The sequence below is a fragment of the Oncorhynchus masou genome, chromosome 12 (assembly GCF_036934945.1).
Source record: "Oncorhynchus masou masou isolate Uvic2021 chromosome 12, UVic_Omas_1.1, whole genome shotgun sequence".
Classification (NCBI taxonomy): domain Eukaryota; kingdom Metazoa; phylum Chordata; class Actinopteri; order Salmoniformes; family Salmonidae; genus Oncorhynchus; species Oncorhynchus masou.
In genome coordinates this window covers 42,492,634-42,517,830 of record NC_088223.1, presented here as the reverse complement: position 1 = coordinate 42,517,830, position 25,197 = coordinate 42,492,634, and the positions used below count along the sequence as shown (strand labels likewise).

At 45.4% G+C, this 25,197-nt stretch overlaps 26 non-coding genes and 1 pseudogene across 26 annotated transcripts; all 27 read left to right on the top strand.

The window, feature by feature from the left end:
* The first annotated feature begins 399 nt into the window (after positions 1-399).
* LOC135551211 (5S ribosomal RNA) lies at positions 400-518 on the top strand. Its single transcript, XR_010457255.1, has one exon. It is a non-coding gene; the product is annotated as a 5S ribosomal RNA (ribosomal RNA).
* A 749-nt stretch (positions 519-1,267) lies between these two features.
* On the top strand, positions 1,268-1,386 carry LOC135551210 (5S ribosomal RNA). The gene has a single exon (XR_010457254.1). It is a non-coding gene; the product is annotated as a 5S ribosomal RNA (ribosomal RNA).
* Positions 1,387-2,134: 748 nt separating this feature from the next.
* LOC135551209 (5S ribosomal RNA) lies at positions 2,135-2,253 on the top strand. Its single transcript, XR_010457253.1, has one exon. It is a non-coding gene; the product is annotated as a 5S ribosomal RNA (ribosomal RNA).
* Positions 2,254-3,012: 759 nt separating this feature from the next.
* On the top strand, positions 3,013-3,131 carry LOC135551208 (5S ribosomal RNA). Its single transcript, XR_010457252.1, has one exon. It is a non-coding gene; the product is annotated as a 5S ribosomal RNA (ribosomal RNA).
* Positions 3,132-3,877: 746 nt separating this feature from the next.
* Positions 3,878-3,996, top strand: LOC135551207 (5S ribosomal RNA). Its single transcript, XR_010457251.1, has one exon. It is a non-coding gene; the product is annotated as a 5S ribosomal RNA (ribosomal RNA).
* Positions 3,997-4,743: 747 nt separating this feature from the next.
* Positions 4,744-4,862, top strand: LOC135551206 (5S ribosomal RNA). Its single transcript, XR_010457250.1, has one exon. It is a non-coding gene; the product is annotated as a 5S ribosomal RNA (ribosomal RNA).
* Positions 4,863-5,602: 740 nt separating this feature from the next.
* LOC135551205 (5S ribosomal RNA) lies at positions 5,603-5,721 on the top strand. The gene has a single exon (XR_010457249.1). It is a non-coding gene; the product is annotated as a 5S ribosomal RNA (ribosomal RNA).
* A 749-nt stretch (positions 5,722-6,470) lies between these two features.
* Positions 6,471-6,589, top strand: LOC135551204 (5S ribosomal RNA). Its single transcript, XR_010457248.1, has one exon. It is a non-coding gene; the product is annotated as a 5S ribosomal RNA (ribosomal RNA).
* Positions 6,590-7,339: 750 nt separating this feature from the next.
* Positions 7,340-7,458, top strand: LOC135551203 (5S ribosomal RNA). Its single transcript, XR_010457247.1, has one exon. It is a non-coding gene; the product is annotated as a 5S ribosomal RNA (ribosomal RNA).
* Positions 7,459-8,200: 742 nt separating this feature from the next.
* Positions 8,201-8,319, top strand: LOC135551126 (5S ribosomal RNA). Its single transcript, XR_010457197.1, has one exon. It is a non-coding gene; the product is annotated as a 5S ribosomal RNA (ribosomal RNA).
* A 747-nt stretch (positions 8,320-9,066) lies between these two features.
* On the top strand, positions 9,067-9,185 carry LOC135551192 (5S ribosomal RNA). The gene has a single exon (XR_010457236.1). It is a non-coding gene; the product is annotated as a 5S ribosomal RNA (ribosomal RNA).
* Positions 9,186-9,934: 749 nt separating this feature from the next.
* On the top strand, positions 9,935-10,053 carry LOC135551179 (5S ribosomal RNA). Its single transcript, XR_010457224.1, has one exon. It is a non-coding gene; the product is annotated as a 5S ribosomal RNA (ribosomal RNA).
* A 755-nt stretch (positions 10,054-10,808) lies between these two features.
* On the top strand, positions 10,809-10,927 carry LOC135551167 (5S ribosomal RNA). The gene has a single exon (XR_010457213.1). It is a non-coding gene; the product is annotated as a 5S ribosomal RNA (ribosomal RNA).
* Positions 10,928-11,676: 749 nt separating this feature from the next.
* On the top strand, positions 11,677-11,795 carry LOC135551157 (5S ribosomal RNA). The gene has a single exon (XR_010457205.1). It is a non-coding gene; the product is annotated as a 5S ribosomal RNA (ribosomal RNA).
* Positions 11,796-12,549: 754 nt separating this feature from the next.
* On the top strand, positions 12,550-12,668 carry LOC135551156 (5S ribosomal RNA). Its single transcript, XR_010457204.1, has one exon. It is a non-coding gene; the product is annotated as a 5S ribosomal RNA (ribosomal RNA).
* A 748-nt stretch (positions 12,669-13,416) lies between these two features.
* Positions 13,417-13,535, top strand: LOC135551155 (5S ribosomal RNA). Its single transcript, XR_010457203.1, has one exon. It is a non-coding gene; the product is annotated as a 5S ribosomal RNA (ribosomal RNA).
* A 756-nt stretch (positions 13,536-14,291) lies between these two features.
* LOC135551154 (5S ribosomal RNA) lies at positions 14,292-14,410 on the top strand. Its single transcript, XR_010457202.1, has one exon. It is a non-coding gene; the product is annotated as a 5S ribosomal RNA (ribosomal RNA).
* Positions 14,411-15,168: 758 nt separating this feature from the next.
* Positions 15,169-15,287, top strand: LOC135551153 (5S ribosomal RNA). Its single transcript, XR_010457201.1, has one exon. It is a non-coding gene; the product is annotated as a 5S ribosomal RNA (ribosomal RNA).
* A 747-nt stretch (positions 15,288-16,034) lies between these two features.
* Positions 16,035-16,153, top strand: LOC135551143 (5S ribosomal RNA). The gene has a single exon (XR_010457199.1). It is a non-coding gene; the product is annotated as a 5S ribosomal RNA (ribosomal RNA).
* A 768-nt stretch (positions 16,154-16,921) lies between these two features.
* LOC135551132 (5S ribosomal RNA) lies at positions 16,922-17,040 on the top strand. Its single transcript, XR_010457198.1, has one exon. It is a non-coding gene; the product is annotated as a 5S ribosomal RNA (ribosomal RNA).
* A 746-nt stretch (positions 17,041-17,786) lies between these two features.
* Positions 17,787-17,905, top strand: LOC135551120 (5S ribosomal RNA). Its single transcript, XR_010457192.1, has one exon. It is a non-coding gene; the product is annotated as a 5S ribosomal RNA (ribosomal RNA).
* Positions 17,906-18,655: 750 nt separating this feature from the next.
* On the top strand, positions 18,656-18,774 carry LOC135551236 (5S ribosomal RNA). The gene has a single exon (XR_010457278.1). It is a non-coding gene; the product is annotated as a 5S ribosomal RNA (ribosomal RNA).
* Positions 18,775-19,519: 745 nt separating this feature from the next.
* LOC135551224 (5S ribosomal RNA) lies at positions 19,520-19,638 on the top strand. The gene has a single exon (XR_010457267.1). It is a non-coding gene; the product is annotated as a 5S ribosomal RNA (ribosomal RNA).
* A 755-nt stretch (positions 19,639-20,393) lies between these two features.
* LOC135551212 (5S ribosomal RNA) lies at positions 20,394-20,512 on the top strand. Its single transcript, XR_010457256.1, has one exon. It is a non-coding gene; the product is annotated as a 5S ribosomal RNA (ribosomal RNA).
* Positions 20,513-21,267: 755 nt separating this feature from the next.
* Positions 21,268-21,386, top strand: LOC135551185 (5S ribosomal RNA). The gene has a single exon (XR_010457230.1). It is a non-coding gene; the product is annotated as a 5S ribosomal RNA (ribosomal RNA).
* A 756-nt stretch (positions 21,387-22,142) lies between these two features.
* On the top strand, positions 22,143-22,261 carry LOC135551113 (5S ribosomal RNA). Its single transcript, XR_010457186.1, has one exon. It is a non-coding gene; the product is annotated as a 5S ribosomal RNA (ribosomal RNA).
* Positions 22,262-23,029: 768 nt separating this feature from the next.
* On the top strand, positions 23,030-23,133 carry LOC135551131 (5S ribosomal RNA; annotated as a pseudogene).
* The last annotated feature ends 2,064 nt before the right edge of the window (positions 23,134-25,197 follow it).

Sequence of the window (25,197 nt, the reverse complement as noted above, 5' to 3'; positions counted from 1 at the left end):
TTTCGGAAAGTTGCGTGGAAATACGAATCACTGATGCATTTTGTTCATGTCTTATGATTCACTTGGGCAAATGAATGGATTTTCTAACAAGTTGAAGGGATGGAGTTGATTTCCTCCTTAGTTCAAAGCATTTTTGAATATTGTTGAATTTCGGTTTAATGTCTGTATTTCGTGATTCCGTGTGGGCGCGCTGTATTTTATAGGGCCTTAGTCCATGAAGTTGTCATAAGTATGAACCTAGGATATGCCCTCATCCCCCCCCCAAGAGTGAAATATATGGTCTGGAAATGCAAGCAAGGTTTGAGCTTTTCAGTGTGTGTCAGAAGGTGAACATTTCTCTGTCCCCGTTCGAGTAAGCGACACGTTGACTTTATATAGTGTACCAAGACAGCACCTTTCGCTTACGGCCATACCAGCCTGAATACGCCCGATCTCGTCCGATCTCGGAAGCTAAGCAGGGTCGGGCCTGGTTAGTACTTGGATGGGAGACCGCCTGGGAATACCAGGTGCTGTAAGCGTTTTGCTCCAGCAGAGGGTTCTCTTGTGTCATGCGTGGAGCAACTCCCTTTTATTTATCACCCAAATAATGTTGTGTCTTTTTATTGGACGAAATGCAGTTTGTTAGTGCTCCCCTGCCCTGCCCTGATCAAATCAAATAATGGACAATGCGTTTACCTCAAAATCTAGGCAGTGCATTCAGCATTTGTTTTTAGGCTCGGAGACTGTCAATGTCTGTAGTCCATTAGGGCCCTGTAAATCACCTTCAATGTTTTGACTGATTGCCCCCCCCCCAAAAAAAAAAAAAAAAAATCCCCTGAGCCGACCGTTTGTGTCCCTGCTTCTGCAGGAACTGGGCAGTCCTGTGCAGTTTCGGAAAGTTGCGTGGAAATACGAATCACTGATGCATTTTGTTCATGTCTTATGATTCACTTGGGCAAATGAATGGATTTTCTAACAAGTTGAAGGGATGGAGTTGATTTCCTCCTTAGTTCAAAGCATTTTTGAATATTGTTGAATTTCGGTTTAATGTCTGTATTTCGTGATTCCGTGTGGGCGCGCTGTATTTTATAGGGCCTTAGTCCATGAAGTTGTCATAAGTATGAACCTAGGATATGCCCTCATCCCCCCCACAAGAGTGAAATATATGGTCTGGAAATGCAAGCAAGGTTTGAGCTTTTCAGTGTGTGTCAGAAGGTGAACATTTCTCTGTCCCCGTTCGAGTAAGCGACACGTTGACTTTATATAGTGTACCAAGACAGCACCTTTCGCTTACGGCCATACCAGCCTGAATACGCCCGATCTCGTCCGATCTCGGAAGCTAAGCAGGGTCGGGCCTGGTTAGTACTTGGATGGGAGACCGCCTGGGAATACCAGGTGCTGTAAGCGTTTTGCTCCAGCAGAGGGTTCTCTTGTGTCATGCGTGGAGCAACTCCCTTTTATTTATCACCCAAATAATGTTGTGTCTTTTTATTGGACGAAATGCAGTTTGTTAGTGCTCCCCTGCCCTGCCCTGATCAAATCAAATAATGGACAATGCGTTTACCTCAAAATCTAGGCAGTGCATTCAGCATTTGTTTTTAGGCTCGGAGACAGTCAATGTCTGTAGTCCATTAGGGCCCTGTAAATCACCTTCAATGTTTTGACTGATTGCCCCCCCCCCCCAAAAAAAATCCCCCTGAGCCGACCGTTTGTGTCCCTGCTTCTGCAGGAAACTGGGCAGTCCTGTGCAGTTTCGGAAAGTTGCGTGGAAATACGAATCACTGATGCATTTTGTTCATGTCTTATGATTCACTTGGGCAAATGAATGGATTTTCTAACAAGTTGAAGGGATGGAGTTGATTTCCTCCTTAGCAAAGCATTTTTGAATATTGTTGAATTTCGGTTTAATGTCTGTATTTCGTGATTCCGTGTGGGCGCGCTGTATTTTATAGGGCCTTAGTCCATGAAGTTGTCATAAGTATGAACCTAGGATATGCCCTCATCCCCCCCCCCCCCCACAAGAGTGAAATATATGGTCTGGAAATGCAAGCAAGGTTTGAGCTTTTCAGTGTGTGTCAGAAGGTGAACATTTCTCTGTCCCCGTTCGAGTAAGCGACACGTTGACTTTATATAGTGTACCAAGACAGCACCTTTCGCTTACGGCCATACCAGCCTGAATACGCCCGATCTCGTCCGATCTCGGAAGCTAAGCAGGGTCGGGCCTGGTTAGTACTTGGATGGGAGACCGCCTGGGAATACCAGGTGCTGTAAGCGTTTTGCTCCAGCAGAGGGTTCTCTTGTGTCATGCGTGGAGCAACTCCCTTTTATTTATCACCCAAATAATGTTGTGTCTTTTTATTGGACGAAATGCAGTTTGTTAGTGCTCCCCTGCCCTGCCCTGATCAAATCAAATAATGGACAATGCGTTTACCTCAAAATCTAGGCAGTGCATTCAGCATTTGTTTTTAGGCTCGGAGACTGTCAATGTCTGTAGTCCATTAGGGCCCTGTAAATCACCTTCAATGTTTTGACTGATTGCCCCCCCCCCCCCCCCAAAAAAAAAAAAAAAAAACCCCTGAGCCGACCGTTTGTGTCCCTGCTTCTGCAGGAAACTGGGCAGTCCTGTGCAGTTTCGGAAAGTTGCGTGGAAATACGAATCACTGATGCATTTTGTTCATGTCTTATGATTCACTTGGGCAAATGAATGGATTTTCTAACAAGTTGAAGGGATGGAGTTGATTTCCTCCTTAGTTCAAAGCATTTTTGAATATTGTTGAATTTCGGTTTAATGTCTGTATTTCGTGATTCCGTGTGGGCGCGCTGTATTTTATAGGGCCTTAGTCCATGAAGTTGTCATAAGTATGAACCTAGGATATGCCCTCATCCCCCCCCCCCACAAGAGTGAAATATATGGTCTGGAAATGCAAGCAAGGTTTGAGCTTTTCAGTGTGTGTCAGAAGGTGAACATTTCTCTGTCCCCGTTCGAGTAAGCGACACGTTGACTTTATATAGTGTACCAAGACAGCACCTTTCGCTTACGGCCATACCAGCCTGAATACGCCCGATCTCGTCCGATCTCGGAAGCTAAGCAGGGTCGGGCCTGGTTAGTACTTGGATGGGAGACCGCCTGGGAATACCAGGTGCTGTAAGCGTTTTGCTCCAGCAGAGGGTTCTCTTGTGTCATGCGTGGAGCAACTCCCTTTTATTTATCACCCAAATAATGTTGTGTCTTTTTATTGGACGAAATGCAGTTTGTTAGTGCTCCCCTGCCCTGCCCTGATCAAATCAAATAATGGACAATGCGTTTACCTCAAAATCTAGGCAGTGCATTCAGCATTTGTTTTTAGGCTCGGAGACTGTCAATGTCTGTAGTCCATTAGGGCCCTGTAAATCACCTTCAATGTTTTGACTGATTGCCCCCCCCCCCCCAAAAAAAAAATCCCCCTGAGCCGACCGTTTGTGTCCCTGCTTCTGCAGGAAACTGGGCAGTCCTGTGCAGTTTCGGAAAGTTGCGTGGAAATACGAATCACTGATGCATTTTGTTCATGTCTTATGATTCACTTGGGCAAATGAATGGATTTTCTAACAAGTTGAAGGGATGGAGTTGATTTCCTCCTTAGTTCAAAGCATTTTTGAATATTGTTGAATTTCGGTTTAATGTCTGTATTTCGTGATTCCGTGTGGGCGCGCTGTATTTTATAGGGCCTTAGTCCATGAAGTTGTCATAAGTATGAACCTAGGATATGCCCTCATCCCCCCCACAAGAGTGAAATATATGGTCTGGAAATGCAAGCAAGGTTTGAGCTTTTCAGTGTGTGTCAGAAGGTGAACATTTCTCTGTCCCCGTTCGAGTAAGCGACACGTTGACTTTATATAGTGTACCAAGACAGCACCTTTCGCTTACGGCCATACCAGCCTGAATACGCCCGATCTCGTCCGATCTCGGAAGCTAAGCAGGGTCGGGCCTGGTTAGTACTTGGATGGGAGACCGCCTGGGAATACCAGGTGCTGTAAGCGTTTTGCTCCAGCAGAGGGTTCTCTTGTGTCATGCGTGGAGCAACTCCCTTTTATTTATCACCCAAATAATGTTGTGTCTTTTTATTGGACGAAATGCAGTTTGTTAGTGCTCCCCTGCCCTGCCCTGATCAAATCAAATAATGGACAATGCGTTTACCTCAAAATCTAGGCAGTGCATTCAGCATTTGTTTTTAGGCTCGGAGACTGTCAATGTCTGTAGTCCATTAGGGCCCTGTAAATCACCTTCAATGTTTTGACTGATTGCCCCCCCCCCCCAAAAAAAAAAATCCCCCTGAGCCGACCGTTTGTGTCCCTGCTTCTGCAGGAAACTGGGCAGTCCTGTGCAGTTTCGGAAAGTTGCGTGGAAATACGAATCACTGATGCATTTTGTTCATGTCTTATGATTCACTTGGGCAAATGAATGGATTTTCTAACAAGTTGAAGGGATGGAGTTGATTTCCTCCTTAGTTCAAAGCATTTTTGAATATTGTTGAATTTCGGTTTAATGTCTGTATTTCGTGATTCCGTGTGGGCGCGCTGTATTTTATAGGGCCTTAGTCCATGAAGTTGTCATAAGTATGAACCTAGGATATGCCCTCATCCCCCCCCACAAGAGTGAAATATATGGTCTGGAAATGCAAGCAAGGTTTGAGCTTTTCAGTGTGTGTCAGAAGGTGAACATTTCTCTGTCCCCGTTCGAGTAAGCGACACGTTGACTTTATATAGTGTACCAAGACAGCACCTTTCGCTTACGGCCATACCAGCCTGAATACGCCCGATCTCGTCCGATCTCGGAAGCTAAGCAGGGTCGGGCCTGGTTAGTACTTGGATGGGAGACCGCCTGGGAATACCAGGTGCTGTAAGCGTTTTGCTCCAGCAGAGGGTTCTCTTGTGTCATGCGTGGAGCAACTCCCTTTTATTTATCACCCAAATAATGTTGTGTCTTTTTATTGGACGAAATGCAGTTTGTTAGTGCTCCCCTGCCCTGCCCTGATCAAATCAAATAATGGACAATGCGTTTACCTCAAAATCTAGGCAGTGCATTCAGCATTTGTTTTTAGGCTCGGAGACTGTCAATGTCTGTAGTCCATTAGGGCCCTGTAAATCACCTTCAATGTTTTGACTGATTGCCCCCAAAAAAAAAATCCCCCTGAGCCGACCGTTTGTGTCCCTGCTTCTGCAGGAAACTGGGCAGTCCTGTGCAGTTTCGGAAAGTTGCGTGGAAATACGAATCACTGATGCATTTTGTTCATGTCTTATGATTCACTTGGGCAAATGAATGGATTTTCTAACAAGTTGAAGGGATGGAGTTGATTTCCTCCTTAGTTCAAAGCATTTTTGAATATTGTTGAATTTCGGTTTAATGTCTGTATTTCGTGATTCCGTGTGGGCGCGCTGTATTTTATAGGGCCTTAGTCCATGAAGTTGTCATAAGTATGAACCTAGGATATGCCCTCATCCCCCCCCCACAAGAGTGAAATATATGGTCTGGAAATGCAAGCAAGGTTTGAGCTTTTCAGTGTGTGTCAGAAGGTGAACATTTCTCTGTCCCCGTTCGAGTAAGCGACACGTTGACTTTATATAGTGTACCAAGACAGCACCTTTCGCTTACGGCCATACCAGCCTGAATACGCCCGATCTCGTCCGATCTCGGAAGCTAAGCAGGGTCGGGCCTGGTTAGTACTTGGATGGGAGACCGCCTGGGAATACCAGGTGCTGTAAGCGTTTTGCTCCAGCAGAGGGTTCTCTTGTGTCATGCGTGGAGCAACTCCCTTTTATTTATCACCCAAATAATGTTGTGTCTTTTTATTGGACGAAATGCAGTTTGTTAGTGCTCCCCTGCCCTGCCCTGATCAAATCAAATAATGGACAATGCGTTTACCTCAAAATCTAGGCAGTGCATTCAGCATTTGTTTTTAGGCTCGGAGACTGTCAATGTCTGTAGTCCATTAGGGCCCTGTAAATCACCTTCAATGTTTTGACTGATTGCCCCCCCCCCCCCCAAAAAAAAAAAATCCCCCTGAGCCGACCGTTTGTGTCCCTGCTTCTGCAGGAAACTGGGCAGTCCTGTGCAGTTTCGGAAAGTTGCGTGGAAATACGAATCACTGATGCATTTTGTTCATGTCTTATGATTCACTTGGGCAAATGAATGGATTTTCTAACAAGTTGAAGGGATGGAGTTGATTTCCTCCTTAGTTCAAAGCATTTTTGAATATTGTTGAATTTCGGTTTAATGTCTGTATTTCGTGATTCCGTGTGGGCGCGCTGTATTTTATAGGGCCTTAGTCCATGAAGTTGTCATAAGTATGAACCTAGGATATGCCCTCATCCCCCCCACAAGAGTGAAATATATGGTCTGGAAATGCAAGCAAGGTTTGAGCTTTTCAGTGTGTGTCAGAAGGTGAACATTTCTCTGTCCCCGTTCGAGTAAGCGACACGTTGACTTTATATAGTGTACCAAGACAGCACCTTTCGCTTACGGCCATACCAGCCTGAATACGCCCGATCTCGTCCGATCTCGGAAGCTAAGCAGGGTCGGGCCTGGTTAGTACTTGGATGGGAGACCGCCTGGGAATACCAGGTGCTGTAAGCGTTTTGCTCCAGCAGAGGGTTCTCTTGTGTCATGCGTGGAGCAACTCCCTTTTATTTTATCACCCAAATAATGTTGTGTCTTTTTATTGGACGAAATGCAGTTTGTTAGTGCTCCCCTGCCCTGCCCTGATCAAATCAAATAATGGACAATGCGTTTACCTCAAAATCTAGGCAGTGCATTCAGCATTTGTTTTTAGGCTCGGAGACTGTCAATGTCTGTAGTCCATTAGGGCCCTGTAAATCACCTTCAATGTTTTGACTGATTGCCCCCCCCCCCCCCAAAAAAAAAAAAACCCCTGAGCCGACCGTTTGTGTCCCTGCTTCTGCAGGAAACTGGGCAGTCCTGTGCAGTTTCGGAAAGTTGCGTGGAAATACGAATCACTGATGCATTTTGTTCATGTCTTATGATTCACTTGGGCAAATGAATGGATTTTCTAACAAGTTGAAGGGATGGAGTTGATTTCCTCCTTAGTTCAAAGCATTTTTGAATATTGTTGAATTTCGGTTTAATGTCTGTATTTCGTGATTCCGTGTGGGCGCGCTGTATTTTATAGGGCCTTAGTCCATGAAGTTGTCATAAGTATGAACCTAGGATATGCCCTCATCCCCCCCCACAAGAGTGAAATATATGGTCTGGAAATGCAAGCAAGGTTTGAGCTTTTCAGTGTGTGTCAGAAGGTGAACATTTCTCTGTCCCCGTTCGAGTAAGCGACACGTTGACTTTATATAGTGTACCAAGACAGCACCTTTCGCTTACGGCCATACCAGCCTGAATACGCCCGATCTCGTCCGATCTCGGAAGCTAAGCAGGGTCGGGCCTGGTTAGTACTTGGATGGGAGACCGCCTGGGAATACCAGGTGCTGTAAGCGTTTTGCTCCAGCAGAGGGTTCTCTTGTGTCATGCGTGGAGCAACTCCCTTTTATTTATCACCCAAATAATGTTGTGTCTTTTTATTGGACGAAATGCAGTTTGTTAGTGCTCCCCTGCCCTGCCCTGATCAAATCAAATAATGGACAATGCGTTTACCTCAAAATCTAGGCAGTGCATTCAGCATTTGTTTTTAGGCTCGGAGACTGTCAATGTCTGTAGTCCATTAGGGCCCTGTAAATCACCTTCAATGTTTTGACTGATTGCCCCCCCCCCCCAAAAAAAAAATCCCCCTGAGCCGACCGTTTGTGTCCCTGCTTCTGCAGGAAACTGGGCAGTCCTGTGCAGTTTCGGAAAGTTGCGTGGAAATACGAATCACTGATGCATTTTGTTCATGTCTTATGATTCACTTGGGCAAATGAATGGATTTTCTAACAAGTTGAAGGGATGGAGTTGATTTCCTCCTTAGTTCAAAGCATTTTTGAATATTGTTGAATTTCGGTTTAATGTCTGTATTTCGTGATTCCGTGTGGGCGCGCTGTATTTTATAGGGCCTTAGTCCATGAAGTTGTCATAAGTATGAACCTAGGATATGCCCTCATCCCCCCCCACAAGAGTGAAATATATGGTCTGGAAATGCAAGCAAGGTTTGAGCTTTTCAGTGTGTGTCAGAAGGTGAACATTTCTCTGTCCCCGTTCGAGTAAGCGACACGTTGACTTTATATAGTGTACCAAGACAGCACCTTTTACGGCCATACCAGCCTGAATACGCCCGATCTCGTCCGATCTCGGAAGCTAAGCAGGGTCGGGCCTGGTTAGTACTTGGATGGGAGACCGCCTGGGAATACCAGGTGCTGTAAGCGTTTTGCTCCAGCAGAGGGTTCTCTTGTGTCATGCGTGGAGCAACTCCCTTTTATTTATCACCCAAATAATGTTGTGTCTTTTTATTGGACGAAATGCAGTTTGTTAGTGCTCCCCTGCCCTGCCCTGATCAAATCAAATAATGGACAATGCGTTTACCTCAAAATCTAGGCAGTGCATTCAGCATTTGTTTTTAGGCTCGGAGACTGTCAATGTCTGTAGTCCATTAGGGCCCTGTAAATCACCTTCAATGTTTTGACTGATTGCCCCCCCCCCCCCAAAAAAAATCCCCCTGAGCCGACCGTTTGTGTCCCTGCTTCTGCAGGAAACTGGGCAGTCCTGTGCAGTTTCGGAAAGTTGCGTGGAAATACGAATCACTGATGCATTTTGTTCATGTCTTATGATTCACTTGGGCAAATGAATGGATTTTCTAACAAGTTGAAGGGATGGAGTTGATTTCCTCCTTAGTTCAAAGCATTTTTGAATATTGTTGAATTTCGGTTTAATGTCTGTATTTCGTGATTCCGTGTGGGCGCGCTGTATTTTATAGGGCCTTAGTCCATGAAGTTGTCATAAGTATGAACCTAGGATATGCCCTCATCCCCCCCCCCACAAGAGTGAAATATATGGTCTGGAAATGCAAGCAAGGTTTGAGCTTTTCAGTGTGTGTCAGAAGGTGAACATTTCTCTGTCCCCGTTCGAGTAAGCGACACGTTGACTTTATATAGTGTACCAAGACAGCACCTTTCGCTTACGGCCATACCAGCCTGAATACGCCCGATCTCGTCCGATCTCGGAAGCTAAGCAGGGTCGGGCCTGGTTAGTACTTGGATGGGAGACCGCCTGGGAATACCAGGTGCTGTAAGCGTTTTGCTCCAGCAGAGGGTTCTCTTGTGTCATGCGTGGAGCAACTCCCTTTTATTTATCACCCAAATAATGTTGTGTCTTTTTATTGGACGAAATGCAGTTTGTTAGTGCTCCCCTGCCCTGCCCTGATCAAATCAAATAATGGACAATGCGTTTACCTCAAAATCTAGGCAGTGCATTCAGCATTTGTTTTTAGGCTCGGAGACTGTCAATGTCTGTAGTCCATTAGGGCCCTGTAAATCACCTTCAATGTTTTGACTGATTGCCCCCCCCCCCCAAAAAAAAAAATCCCCCTGAGCCGACCGTTTGTGTCCCTGCTTCTGCAGGAAACTGGGCAGTCCTGTGCAGTTTCGGAAAGTTGCGTGGAAATACGAATCACTGATGCATTTTGTTCATGTCTTATGATTCACTTGGGCAAATGAATGGATTTTCTAACAAGTTGAAGGGATGGAGTTGATTTCCTCCTTAGTTCAAAGCATTTTTGAATATTGTTGAATTTCGGTTTAATGTCTGTATTTCGTGATTCCGTGTGGGCGCGCTGTATTTTATAGGGCCTTAGTCCATGAAGTTGTCATAAGTATGAACCTAGGATATGCCCTCATCCCCCCCCCCACAAGAGTGAAATATATGGTCTGGAAATGCAAGCAAGGTTTGAGCTTTTCAGTGTGTGTCAGAAGGTGAACATTTCTCTGTCCCCGTTCGAGTAAGCGACACGTTGACTTTATATAGTGTACCAAGACAGCACCTTTCGCTTACGGCCATACCAGCCTGAATACGCCCGATCTCGTCCGATCTCGGAAGCTAAGCAGGGTCGGGCCTGGTTAGTACTTGGATGGGAGACCGCCTGGGAATACCAGGTGCTGTAAGCGTTTTGCTCCAGCAGAGGGTTCTCTTGTGTCATGCGTGGAGCAACTCCCTTTTATTTATCACCCAAATAATGTTGTGTCTTTTTATTGGACGAAATGCAGTTTGTTAGTGCTCCCCTGCCCTGCCCTGATCAAATCAAATAATGGACAATGCGTTTACCTCAAAATCTAGGCAGTGCATTCAGCATTTGTTTTTAGGCTCGGAGACTGTCAATGTCTGTAGTCCATTAGGGCCCTGTAAATCACCTTCAATGTTTTGACTGATTGCCCCCCCCCCCCCCCAAAAAAAAAAAATCCCCCTGAGCCGACCGTTTGTGTCCCTGCTTCTGCAGGAAACTGGGCAGTCCTGTGCAGTTTCGGAAAGTTGCGTGGAAATACGAATCACTGATGCATTTTGTTCATGTCTTATGATTCACTTGGGCAAATGAATGGATTTTCTAACAAGTTGAAGGGATGGAGTTGATTTCCTCCTTAGTTCAAAGCATTTTTGAATATTGTTGAATTTCGGTTTAATGTCTGTATTTCGTGATTCCGTGTGGGCGCGCTGTATTTTATAGGGCCTTAGTCCATGAAGTTGTCATAAGTATGAACCTAGGATATGCCCTCATCCCCCCCCCCCACAAGAGTGAAATATATGGTCTGGAAATGCAAGCAAGGTTTGAGCTTTTCAGTGTGTGTCAGAAGGTGAACATTTCTCTGTCCCCGTTCGAGAGTAGCGACACGTTGACTTTATATAGTGTACCAAGACAGCACCTTTCGCTTACGGCCATACCAGCCTGAATACGCCCGATCTCGTCCGATCTCGGAAGCTAAGCAGGGTCGGGCCTGGTTAGTACTTGGATGGGAGACCGCCTGGGAATACCAGGTGCTGTAAGCGTTTTGCTCCAGCAGAGGGTTCTCTTGTGTCATGCGTGGAGCAACTCCCTTTTATTTATCACCCAAATAATGTTGTGTCTTTTTATTGGACGAAATGCAGTTTGTTAGTGCTCCCCTGCCCTGCCCTGATCAAATCAAATAATGGACAATGCGTTTACCTCAAAATCTAGGCAGTGCATTCAGCATTTGTTTTTAGGCTCGGAGACTGTCAATGTCTGTAGTCCATTAGGGCCCTGTAAATCACCTTCAATGTTTTGACTGATTGCCCCCCCCCCCCCCAAAAAAAAAATCCCCCTGAGCCGACCGTTTGTGTCCCTGCTTCTGCAGGAAACTGGGCAGTCCTGTGCAGTTTCGGAAAGTTGCGTGGAAATACGAATCACTGATGCATTTTGTTCATGTCTTATGATTCACTTGGGCAAATGAATGGATTTTCTAACAAGTTGAAGGGATGGAGTTGATTTCCTCCTTAGTTCAAAGCATTTTTGAATATTGTTGAATTTCGGTTTAATGTCTGTATTTCGTGATTCCGTGTGGGCGCGCTGTATTTTATAGGGCCTTAGTCCATGAAGTTGTCATAAGTATGAACCTAGGATATGCCCTCATCCCCCCCCCACAAGAGTGAAATATATGGTCTGGAAATGCAAGCAAGGTTTGAGCTTTTCAGTGTGTGTCAGAAGGTGAACATTTCTCTGTCCCCGTTCGAGTAAGCGACACGTTGACTTTATATAGTGTACCAAGACAGCACCTTTCGCTTACGGCCATACCAGCCTGAATACGCCCGATCTCGTCCGATCTCGGAAGCTAAGCAGGGTCGGGCCTGGTTAGTACTTGGATGGGAGACCGCCTGGGAATACCAGGTGCTGTAAGCGTTTTGCTCCAGCAGAGGGTTCTCTTGTGTCATGCGTGGAGCAACTCCCTTTTATTTATCACCCAAATAATGTTGTGTCTTTTTATTGGACGAAATGCAGTTTGTTAGTGCTCCCCTGCCCTGCCCTGATCAAATCAAATAATGGACAATGCGTTTACCTCAAAATCTAGGCAGTGCATTCAGCATTTGTTTTTAGGCTCGGAGACTGTCAATGTCTGTAGTCCATTAGGGCCCTGTAAATCACCTTCAATGTTTTGACTGATTGCCCCCCCCCCCCCCAAAAAAAAAAAAATCCCCCTGAGCCGACCGTTTGTGTCCCTGCTTCTGCAGGAAACTGGGCAGTCCTGTGCAGTTTCGGAAAGTTGCGTGGAAATACGAATCACTGATGCATTTTGTTCATGTCTTATGATTCACTTGGGCAAATGAATGGATTTTCTAACAAGTTGAAGGGATGGAGTTGATTTCCTCCTTAGTTCAAAGCATTTTTGAATATTGTTGAATTTCGGTTTAATGTCTGTATTTCGTGATTCCGTGTGGGCGCGCTGTATTTTATAGGGCCTTAGTCCATGAAGTTGTCATAAGTATGAACCTAGGATATGCCCTCATCCCCCCCCCCCACAAGAGTGAAATATATGGTCTGGAAATGCAAGCAAGGTTTGAGCTTTTCAGTGTGTGTCAGAAGGTGAACATTTCTCTGTCCCCGTTCGAGTAAGCGACACGTTGACTTTATATAGTGTACCAAGACAGCACCTTTCGCTTACGGCCATACCAGCCTGAATACGCCCGATCTCGTCCGATCTCGGAAGCTAAGCAGGGTCGGGCCTGGTTAGTACTTGGATGGGAGACCGCCTGGGAATACCAGGTGCTGTAAGCGTTTTGCTCCAGCAGAGGGTTCTCTTGTGTCATGCGTGGAGCAACTCCCTTTTATTTATCACCCAAATAATGTTGTGTCTTTTTATTGGACGAAATGCAGTTTGTTAGTGCTCCCCTGCCCTGCCCTGATCAAATCAAATAATGGACAATGCGTTTACCTCAAAATCTAGGCAGTGCATTCAGCATTTGTTTTTAGGCTCGGAGACTGTCAATGTCTGTAGTCCATTAGGGCCCTGTAAATCACCTTCAATGTTTTGACTGATTGCCCCCCCCCCCCAAAAAAAAAATCCCCCTGAGCCGACCGTTTGTGTCCCTGCTTCTGCAGGAAACTGGGCAGTCCTGTGCAGTTTCGGAAAGTTGCGTGGAAATACGAATCACTGATGCATTTTGTTCATGTCTTATGATTCACTTGGGCAAATGAATGGATTTTCTAACAAGTTGAAGGGATGGAGTTGATTTCCTCCTTAGTTCAAAGCATTTTTGAATATTGTTGAATTTCGGTTTAATGTCTGTATTTCGTGATTCCGTGTGGGCGCGCTGTATTTTATAGGGCCTTAGTCCATGAAGTTGTCATAAGTATGAACCTAGGATATGCCCTCATCCCCCCCCCCACAAGAGTGAAATATATGGTCTGGAAATGCAAGCAAGGTTTGAGCTTTTCAGTGTGTGTCAGAAGGTGAACATTTCTCTGTCCCCGTTCGAGTAAGCGACACGTTGACTTTATATAGTGTACCAAGACAGCACCTTTCGCTTACGGCCATACCAGCCTGAATACGCCCGATCTCGTCCGATCTCGGAAGCTAAGCAGGGTCGGGCCTGGTTAGTACTTGGATGGGAGACCGCCTGGGAATACCAGGTGCTGTAAGCGTTTTGCTCCAGCAGAGGGTTCTCTTGTGTCATGCGTGGAGCAACTCCCTTTTATTTATCACCCAAATAATGTTGTGTCTTTTTATTGGACGAAATGCAGTTTGTTAGTGCTCCCCTGCCCTGCCCTGATCAAATCAAATAATGGACAATGCGTTTACCTCAAAATCTAGGCAGTGCATTCAGCATTTGTTTTTAGGCTCGGAGACTGTCAATGTCTGTAGTCCATTAGGGCCCTGTAAATCACCTTCAATGTTTTGACTGATTGCCCCCCCCCCCCCCCCCCCCAAAAAAAAAAATCCCCCTGAGCCGACCGTTTGTGTCCCTGCTTCTGCAGGAAACTGGGCAGTCCTGTGCAGTTTCGGAAAGTTGCGTGGAAATACGAATCACTGATGCATTTTGTTCATGTCTTATGATTCACTTGGGCAAATGAATGGATTTTCTAACAAGTTGAAGGGATGGAGTTGATTTCCTCCTTAGTTCAAAGCATTTTTGAATATTGTTGAATTTCGGTTTAATGTCTGTATTTCGTGATTCCGTGTGGGCGCGCTGTATTTTATAGGGCCTTAGTCCATGAAGTTGTCATAAGTATGAACCTAGGATATGCCCTCATCCCCCCCCCACAAGAGTGAAATATATGGTCTGGAAATGCAAGCAAGGTTTGAGCTTTTCAGTGTGTGTCAGAAGGTGAACATTTCTCTGTCCCCGTTCGAGTAAGCGACACGTTGACTTTATATAGTGTACCAAGACAGCACCTTTCGCTTACGGCCATACCAGCCTGAATACGCCCGATCTCGTCCGATCTCGGAAGCTAAGCAGGGTCGGGCCTGGTTAGTACTTGGATGGGAGACCGCCTGGGAATACCAGGTGCTGTAAGCGTTTTGCTCCAGCAGAGGGTTCTCTTGTGTCATGCGTGGAGCAACTCCCTTTTATTTATCACCCAAATAATGTTGTGTCTTTTTATTGGACGAAATGCAGTTTGTTAGTGCTCCCCTGCCCTGCCCTGATCAAATCAAATAATGGACAATGCGTTTACCTCAAAATCTAGGCAGTGCATTCAGCATTTGTTTTTAGGCTCGGAGACTGTCAATGTCTGTAGTCCATTAGGGCCCTGTAAATCACCTTCAATGTTTTGACTGATTGCCCCCCCCCCCCCCAAAAAAAAAAAAAAAAAATCCCCTGAGCCGACCGTTTGTGTCCCTGCTTCTGCAGGAAACTGGGCAGTCCTGTGCAGTTTCGGAAAGTTGCGTGGAAATACGAATCACTGATGCATTTTGTTCATGTCTTATGATTCACTTGGGCAAATGAATGGATTTTCTAACAAGTTGAAGGGATGGAGTTGATTTCCTCCTTAGTTCAAAGCATTTTTGAATATTGTTGAATTTCGGTTTAATGTCTGTATTTCGTGATTCCGTGTGGGCGCGCTGTATTTTATAGGGCCTTAGTCCATGAAGTTGTCATAAGTATGAACCTAGGATATGCCCTCATCCCCCCCCCCCACAAGAGTGAAATATATGGTCTGGAAATGCAAGCAAGGTTTGAGCTTTTCAGTGTGTGTCAGAAGGTGAACATTTCTCTGTCCCCGTTCGAGTAAGCGACACGTTGACTTTATATAGTGTACCAAGACAGCACCTTTCGCTTACGGCCATACCAGCCTGAATACGCCCGATCTCGTCCGATCTCGGAAGCTAAGCAGGGTCGGGCCTGGTTAGTACTTGGATGGGAGACCGCCTGGGAATACCAGGTGCTGTAAGCGTTTTGCTCCAGCAGAGGGTTCTCTTGTGTCATGCGTGGAGCAACTCCCTTTTATTTATCACCCAAATAATGTTGTGTCTTTTTATTGGACGAAATGCAGTTTGTTAGTGCTCCCCTGCCCTGCCCTGATCAAATCAAATAATGGACAATGCGTTTACCTCAAAATCTAGGCAGTGCATTCAGCATTTGTTTTTAGGCTCGGAGACTGTCAATGTCTGTAGTCCATTAGGGCCCTGTAAATCACCTTCAATGTTTTGACTGATTGCCCCCCCCCCCCAAAAAAAAAAATCCCCCTGAGCCGACCGTTTGTGTCCCTGCTTCTGCAGGAAACTGGGCAGTCCTGTGCAGTTTCGGAAAGTTGCGTGGAAATACGAATCACTGATGCATTTTGTTCATGTCTTATGATTCACTTGGGCAAATGAATGGATTTTCTAACAAGTTGAAGGGATGGAGTTGATTTCCTCCTTAGTTCAAAGCATTTTTGAATATTGTTGAATTTCGGTTTAATGTCTGTATTTCGTGATTCCGTGTGGGCGCGCTGTATTTTATAGGGCCTTAGTCCATGAAGTTGTCATAAGTATGAACCTAGGATATGCCCTCATCCCCCCCCACAAGAGTGAAATATATGGTCTGGAAATGCAAGCAAGGTTTGAGCTTTTCAGTGTGTGTCAGAAGGTGAACATTTCTCTGTCCCCGTTCGAGTAAGCGACACGTTGACTTTATATAGTGTACCAAGACAGCACCTTTCGCTTACGGCCATACCAGCCTGAATACGCCCGATCTCGTCCGATCTCGGAAGCTAAGCAGGGTCGGGCCTGGTTAGTACTTGGATGGGAGACCGCCTGGGAATACCAGGTGCTGTAAGCGTTTTGCTCCAGCAGAGGGTTCTCTTGTGTCATGCGTGGAGCAACTCCCTTTTATTTATCACCCAAATAATGTTGTGTCTTTTTATTGGACGAAATGCAGTTTGTTAGTGCTCCCCTGCCCTGCCCTGATCAAATCAAATAATGGACAATGCGTTTACCTCAAAATCTAGGCAGTGCATTCAGCATTTGTTTTTAGGCTCGGAGACTGTCAATGTCTGTAGTCCATTAGGGCCCTGTAAATCACCTTCAATGTTTTGACTGATTGCCCCCCCCCCCCCCAAAAAAAAAAAAAAAAGGTAATCATTAGCCTCCCCCTGAGCCGACCGTTTGTGTCCCTGCTTCTGCAGGAAACTGGGCAGTCCTGTGCAGTTTCGGAAAGTTGCGTGGAAATACGAATCACTGATGCATTTTGTTCATGTCTTATGATTCACTTGGGCAAATGAATGGATTTTCTAACAAGTTGAAGGGATGGAGTTGATTTCCTCCTTAGTTCAAAGCATTTTTGAATATTGTTGAATTTCGGTTTAATGTCTGTATTTCGTGATTCCGTGTGGGCGCGCTGTATTTTATAGGGCCTTAGTCCATGAAGTTGTCATAAGTATGAACCTAGGATATGCCCTCATCCCCCCCCACAAGAGTGAAATATATGGTCTGGAAATGCAAGCAAGGTTTGAGCTTTTCAGTGTGTGTCAGAAGGTGAACATTTCTCTGTCCCCGTTCGAGTAAGCGACACGTTGACTTTATATAGTGTACCAAGACAGCACCTTTCGCTTACGGCCATACCAGCCTGAATACGCCCGATCTCGTCCGATCTCGGAAGCTAAGCAGGGTCGGGCCTGGTTAGTACTTGGATGGGAGACCGCCTGGGAATACCAGGTGCTGTAAGCGTTTTGCTCCAGCAGAGGGTTCTCTTGTGTCATGCGTGGAGCAACTCCCTTTTATTTATCACCCAAATAATGTTGTGTCTTTTTATTGGACGAAATGCAGTTTGTTAGTGCTCCCCTGCCCTGCCCTGATCAAATCAAATAATGGACAATGCGTTTACCTCAAAATCTAGGCAGTGCATTCAGCATTTGTTTTTAGGCTCGGAGACAGTCAATATCTGTAGTCCATTAGGGCCCTGTAAATCACCTTCAATGTTTTGACTGATTGCCCCCCCCCCCCCCCAAAAAAATCCCCCTGAGCCGACCGTTTGTGTCCCTGCTTCTGCAGGACACTGGGCAGTCCTGTGCAGTTTCGGAAAGTTGCGTGGAAATACGAATCACTGATGCATTTTGTTCATGTCTTATGATTCACTTGGGCAAATGAATGGATTTTCTAACAAGTTGAAGGGATGGAGTTGATTTCCTCCTTAGTTCAAAGCATTTTTGAATATTGTTGAATTTCGGTTTAATGTCTGTATTTCGTGATTCCGTGTGGGCGCGCTGTATTTTATAGGGCCTTAGTCCATGAAGTTGTCATAAGTATGAACCTAGGATATGCCCTCATCCCCCCCCCAAAGAGTGAAATATATGGTCTGGAAATGCAAGCAAGGTTTGAGCTTTTCAGTGTGTGTCAGAAGGTGAACATTTCTCTGTCCCCGTTCGAGTAAGCGACACGTTGACTTTATATAGTGTACCAAGACAGCACCTTTCGCTTACGGCCATACCAGCCTGAATACGCCCGATCTCGTCCGATCTCGGAAGCTAAGCAGGGTCGGGCCTGGTTAGTACTTGGATGGGAGACCGCCTGGGAATACCAGGTGCTGTAAGCGTTTTGCTCCAGCAGAGGGTTCTCTTGTGTCATGCGTGGAGCAACTCCCTTTTATTTATCACCCAAATAATGTTGTTGTGTCTTTTTATTGGACGAAATGCAGTTTGTTAGTGCTCCCCTGCCCTGCCCTGATCAAATCAAATAATGGACAATGCGTTTACCTCAAAATCTAGGCAGTGCATTCAGCATTTGTTTTTAGGCTCGGAGACTGTCAATGTCTGTAGTCCATTAGGGCCCTGTAAATCACCTTCAATGTTTTGACTGATTGCCCCCCCCCCCCAAAAAAAAAAATCCCCCTGAGCCGACCGTTTGTGTCCCTGCTTCTGCAGGAAACTGGGCAGTCCTGTGCAGTTTCGGAAAGTTGCGTGGAAATACGAATCACTGATGCATTTTGTTCATGTCTTATGATTCACTTGGGCAAATGAATGGATTTTCTAACAAGTTGAAGGGATGGAGTTGATTTCCTCCTTAGTTCAAAGCATTTTTGAATATTGTTGAATTTCGGTTTAATGTCTGTATTTCGTGATTCCGTGTGGGCGCGCTGTATTTTATAGGGCCTTAGTCCATGAAGTTGTCATAAGTATGAACCTAGGATATGCCCTCATCCCCCCCCACAAGAGTGAAATATATGGTCTGGAAATGCAAGCAAGGTTTGAGCTTTTCAGTGTGTGTCAGAAGGTGAACATTTCTCTGTCCCCGTTCGAGTAAGCGACACGTTGACTTTATATAGTGTACCAAGACAGCACCTTTCGCTTACGGCCATACCAGCCTGAATACGCCCGATCTCGTCCGATCTCGGAAGCTAAGCAGGGTCGGGCCTGGTTAGTACTTGGATGGGAGACCGCCTGGGAATACCAGGTGCTGTAAGCGTTTTGCTCCAGCAGAGGGTTCTCTTGTGTCATGCGTGGAGCAACTCCCTTTTATTTATCACCCAAATAATGTTGTGTCTTTTTATTGGACGAAATGCAGTTTGTTAGTGCTCCCCTGCCCTGCCCTGATCAAATCAAATAATGGACAATGCGTTTACCTCAAAATCTAGGCAGTGCATTCAGCATTTGTTTTTAGGCTCGGAGACTGTCAATGTCTGTAGTCCATTAGGGCCCTGTAAATCACCTTCAATGTTTTGACTGATTGCCCCCCCCCCAAAAAAAAAAATCCCCCTGAGCCGACCGTTTGTGTCCCTGCTTCTGCAGGAAACTGGGCAGTCCTGTGCAGTTTCGGAAAGTTGCGTGGAAATACGAATCACTGATGCATTTTGTTCATGTCTTATGATTCACTTGGGCAAATGAATGGATTTTCTAACAAGTTGAAGGGATGGAGTTGATTTCCTCCTTAGTTCAAAGCATTTTTGAATATTGTTGAATTTCGGTTTAATGTCTGTATTTCGTGATTCCGTGTGGGCGCGCTGTATTTTATAGGGCCTTAGTCCATGAAGTTGTCATAAGTATGAACCTAGGATATGCCCTCATCCCCCCCCACAAGAGTGAAATATATGGTCTGGAAATGCAAGCAAGGTTTGAGCTTTTCAGTGTGTGTCAGAAGGTGAACATTTCTCTGTCCCCGTTCGAGTAAGCGACACGTTGACTTTATATAGTGTACCAAGACAGCACCTTTCGCTTACGGCCATACCAGCCTGAATACGCCCGATCTCGTCCGATCTCGGAAGCTAAGCAGGGTCGGGCCTGGTTAGTACTTGGATGGGAGACCGCCTGGGAATACCAGGTGCTGTAAGCGTTTTGCTCCAGCAGAGGGTTCTCTTGTGTCATGCGTGGAGCAACTCCCTTTTATTTATCACCCAAATAATGTTGTGTCTTTTTATTGGACGAAATGCAGTTTGTTAGTGCTCCCCTGCCCTGCCCTGATCAAATCAAATAATGGACAATGCGTTTACCTCAAAATCTAGGCAGTGCATTCAGCATTTGTTTTTAGGCTCGGAGACTGTCAATGTCTGTAGTCCATTAGGGCCCTGTAAATCACCTTCAATGTTTTGACTGATTGCCCCCCCCCCCCAAAAAAAAAAAAAAATCCCTGAGCCGCCGTTTTGTGTCCCTGCTTCTGCAGGAAACTGGGCAGTCCTGTGCAGTTTCGGAAAGTTGCGTGGAAATACGAATCACTGATGCATTTTGTTCATGTCTTATGATTCACTTGGGCAAATGAATGGATTTTCTAACAAGTTGAAGGGATGGAGTTGATTTCCTCCTTAGTTCAAAGCATTTTTGAATATTGTTGAATTTCGGTTTAATGTCTGTATTTCGTGATTCCGTGTGGGCGCGCTGTATTTTATAGGGCCTTAGTCCATGAAGTTGTCATAAGTATGAACCTAGGATATGCCCTCATCCCCCCCCCACAAGAGTGAAATATATGGTCTGGAAATGCAAGCAAGGTTTGAGCTTTTCAGTGTGTGTCAGAAGGTGAACATTTCTCTGTCCCCGTTCCGTTCGAGTAAGCGACACGTTGACTTTATATAGTGTACCAAGACAGCACCTTTCGCTTACGGCCATACCAGCCTGAATACGCCCGATCTCGTCCGATCTCGGAAGCTAAGCAGGGTCGGGCCTGGTTAGTACTTGGATGGGAGACCGCCTGGGAATACCAGGTGCTGTAAGCGTTTTGCTCCAGCAGAGGGTTCTCTTGTGTCATGCGTGGAGCAACTCCCTTTTATTTATCACCCAAATAATGTTGTGTCTTTTTATTGGACGAAATGCAGTTTGTTAGTGCTCCCCTGCCCTGCCCTGATCAAATCAAATAATGGACAATGCGTTTACCTCAAAATCTAGGCAGTGCATTCAGCATTTGTTTTTAGGCTCGGAGACTGTCAATGTCTGTAGTCCATTAGGGCCCTGTAAATCACCTTCAATGTTTTGACTGATTGCCCCCCCCCCCCCCCCCCCCCCAAAAAAAAAATCCCCCTGAGCCGACCGTTTGTGTCCCTGCTTCTGCAGGAAACTGGGCAGTCCTGTGCAGTTTCGGAAAGTTGCGTGGAAATACGAATCACTGATGCATTTTGTTCATGTCTTATGATTCACTTGGGCAAATGAATGGATTTTCTAACAAGTTGAAGGGATGGAGTTGATTTCCTCCTTAGTTCAAAGCATTTTTGAATATTGTTGAATTTCGGTTTAATGTCTGTATTTCGTGATTCCGTGTGGGCGCGCTGTATTTTATAGGGCCTTAGTCCATGAAGTTGTCATAAGTATGAACCTAGGATATGCCCTCATCCCCCCCACAAGAGTGAAATATATGGTCTGGAAATGCAAGCAAGGTTTGAGCTTTTCAGTGTGTGTCAGAAGGTGAACATTTCTCTGTCCCCGTTCGAGTAAGCGACACGTTGACTTTATATAGTGTACCAAGACAGCACCTTTCGCTTACGGCCATACCAGCCTGAATACGCCCGATCTCGTCCGATCTCGGAAGCTAAGCAGGGTCGGGCCTGGTTAGTACTTGGATGGGAGACCGCCTGGGAATACCAGGTGCTGTAAGCGTTTTGCTCCAGCAGAGGGTTCTCTTGTGTCATGCGTGGAGCAACTCCCTTTTATTTATCACCCAAATAATGTTGTGTCTTTTTATTGGACGAAATGCAGTTTGTTAGTGCTCCCCTGCCCTGCCCTGATCAAATCAAATAATGGACAATGCGTTTACCTCAAAATCTAGGCAGTGCATTCAGCATTTGTTTTTAGGCTCGGAGACTGTCAATGTCTGTAGTCCATTAGGGCCCTGTAAATCACCTTCAATGTTTTGACTGATTGCCCCCCCCCCCAAAAAAAAAAAAAGCTGGCATCCCCCTGAGCCGACCGTTTGTGTCCCTGCTTCTGCAGGAAACTGGGCAGTCCTGTGCAGTTTCGGAAAGTTGCGTGGAAATACGAATCACTGATGCATTTTGTTCATGTCTTATGATTCACTTGGGCAAATGAATGGATTTTCTAACAAGTTGAAGGGATGGAGTTGATTTCCTCCTTAGTTCAAAGCATTTTTGAATATTGTTGAATTTCGGTTTAATGTCTGTATTTCGTGATTCCGTGTGGGCGCGCTGTATTTTATAGGGCCTTAGTCCATGAAGTTGTCATAAGTATGAACCTAGGATATGCCCTCATCCCCCCCCCACAAGAGTGAAATATATGGTCTGGAAATGCAAGCAAGGTTTGAGCTTTTCAGTGTGTGTCAGAAGGTGAACATTTCTCTGTCCCCGTTCGAGTAAGCGACACGTTGACTTTATATAGTGTACCAAGACAGCACCTTTCGCTTACGGCCATACCAGCCTGAATACGCCCGATCTCGTCCGATCTCGGAAGCTAAGCAGGGTCGGGCCTGGTTAGTACTTGGATGGGAGACCGCCTGGGAATACCAGGTGCTGTAAGCGTTTTGCTCCAGCAGAGGGTTCTCTTGTGTCATGCGTGGAGCAACTCCCTTTTATTTATCACCCAAATAATGTTGTGTCTTTTTATTGGACGAAATGCAGTTTGTTAGTGCTCCCCTGCCCTGCCCTGATCAAATCAAATAATGGACAATGCGTTTACCTCAAAATCTAGGCAGTGCATTCAGCATTTGTTTTTAGGCTCGGAGACTGTCAATGTCTGTAGTCCATTAGGGCCCTGTAAATCACCTTCAATGTTTTGACTGATTGGCGCCCCCCCCCCCCAAAAAAAAAAAAAAAAAAAAAATCCCCCTGAGCCGACCGTTTGTGTCCCTGCTTCTGCAGGAAACTGGGCAGTCCTGTGCAGTTTCGGAAAGTTGCGTGGAAATACGAATCACTGATGCATTTTGTTCATGTCTTATGATTCACTTGGGCAAATGAATGGATTTTCTAACAAGTTGAAGGGATGGAGTTGATTTCCTCCTTAGTTCAAAGCATTTTTGAATATTGTTGAATTTCGGTTTAATGTCTGTATTTCGTGATTCCGTGTGGGCGCGCTGTATTTTATAGGGCCCTCGTCCATGAAGTTGTCATAAGTATGAACCTAGGATATGCCCTCATCCCCCCCCCCCCCCCACAAGAGTGAAATATATGGTCTGGAAATGCAAGCAAGGTTTGAGCTTTTCAGTGTGTGTCAGAAGGTGGACATTTCTCTGTCCCCATTCGAGTAAGCGACAAGTTGACTTTATATAGCGTACCAAGACAGCACCTTTCGCTTACGGCCATACCAGCCTGAATACGCCCGATCTCGGAAGCTAAGCAGGGCCTGGCTGGTACTTGGATGGGAGACCGCCTGGGAATACCAGGTGCTGTAAGCTTTTTGTCACTGCCTTGTGGAATTTCAAATCTTTGTCCGTTTTTTTTCCCACAAGGCTGAAATATGTGCCCTCGCTTTGAAATAAGTAAGCAAGGTTAGTTTGTATTTCATCAATAAAAGTCATGTCATTGCCCTAGAAGACTAAATAAACCCTTGCTCACCAGATTGTCACAAATACATAGATTGTATGCTTCAAACTAGTTGACATCGGTACAGTTCTCTGTGATCTGTTTCTTTCATGAAGTAAGACATTTATGGACTGGGGAGAAAATGCAATAACAAAAAAACATTGTGGAAAAAATTTCAAATGACATCAGTTTGACCCGTTACAAGGAAATAGAAAGCTGTGAATATGACCCAACATGTTTCTGATAAGATTTCAGTTTGGATCGGAGGCATATATCTGGTTGAATTGAAATACTACCTGCTTTTATGATGCTGATCAAGATAGCACCCCTACTGACAGTATCTGACTGTGCTTTCGCATTCTCTCATATTTCTCCGCTCGAGTAAAGATGTTGCCTGCATTTTGTGTGATGTGAACAGTAGGCTACGGTTCCCTTGATGTGCCGTAGGCCTATTTGAAGTCCCCATCTTGTGACTGTCAAATTTGTATGGCGCCTCACAATCATCACACATAACATAGGCACTGCTATCATCCTCTTTTACCACTTCAACCAAATAAGTAACAAACATTACTTTTCTGGCCCTCCCTCTTCCTTTTCAACTCCCCATTTCACAGCTTTTGTTTTATTGAATTAAACTCAGATAATGGCTGTGGATGGCATTAACTTTTTCTTGTCGGCAGGCCTTTTTGGCGTACGTACAGTTAGTGCAGAAGCCTAAATTTTAGGGCCTAATGCCAGATAACCTAAAATAATGAAAGGATAAACCTCAATGTAGCAGAGTTATAGGAGGATGTGCTCATTGTAATGGCTGGAATGGAATGGTAACAAACAAAGGAGGGGGTGGCTGCCGTTTTATGTGCTCCTAACCAACTGTGCTATTTTGTTTGTTGTTTTTTTTGCGTTGTTTGTCTTTTTTTTTTAAACTTATTTTGTACATAATGTTGCTGCTACCATCACTTATGACCGAAAATAACTTCTGGACATAAGAACAGCGATTACTCAACTCAAACTGGGCAAAGATTTTTCTTTAACGAGTCCAACGCGAAGGATATACTGCTTTCTCAGGAATGGTCCAAATCCCCACCATTTGTGTGGAGAAAAGACAGAGAAAAAGGGGGCGGAGGTTGGGCTGCCTTCTGAGAATTCGTAGGCAAGTGAGGCGATGCTCCTAGTGGCCGAGGACTTTAATGTAACTTAACATCTGTTTTACCTAATTTCACATGTGCCGAATACAACTGGTGTAGACTTTACAGTAAAATGCTTACTTACAAGCCCTTAACCAACAATGCATTTTTAAAACAAATAAGTGTTAATTAAAAAATAGATACGTAGCAAATAATTAAATAGCAGCAGTAATATAACAGTAGCCCTGGACCGGTACAGGGTCAATGTGCTGGGGCATCGGTTAGTCGAGATAATATGTACATGTAGTTAAAGTGACTATGCATAGATAATTAACAGAGTAGAAGCAGCGTAAAAGGGGGAGGGGGGCAACGCAAATAGTCATTTGATGGGTAGGAAGAGTCTAGTTTGGGGAAAGAGTAGAAGCAGTAGAAGTTGTTAAGAAGTCTTTTGTACCTTGACTTGGTGCTCCGGTACCGCTTGCTGTGCGGTAGCAGAGAGAACAGTCTATAACTACGATGGCTGGAGTCTTTGACTATTTTTAGGGCCTTCCTCTGACACCGCCTGGTATAGAGGTCCTGGGTGGCAGGAGGCTTGGCCCCAGTCATGTACTGGGCCGTACGCACTACCCTCTGTAGTACCTAGCGGTCGGAGGCCGAGCAGTTGCCGTACCAGGCAGTGTTGCAACCAGTCAGGATGCTCTCGATGGTGCAGCTGTAGAACTTTTTGAGGCTCTGAGGACCCATGCCAAATCTTTTCAGTCTCCTGAGGTGAAAAAGGCCCCGTCGATGAGAACGGGGGCATGCTCCACCAGC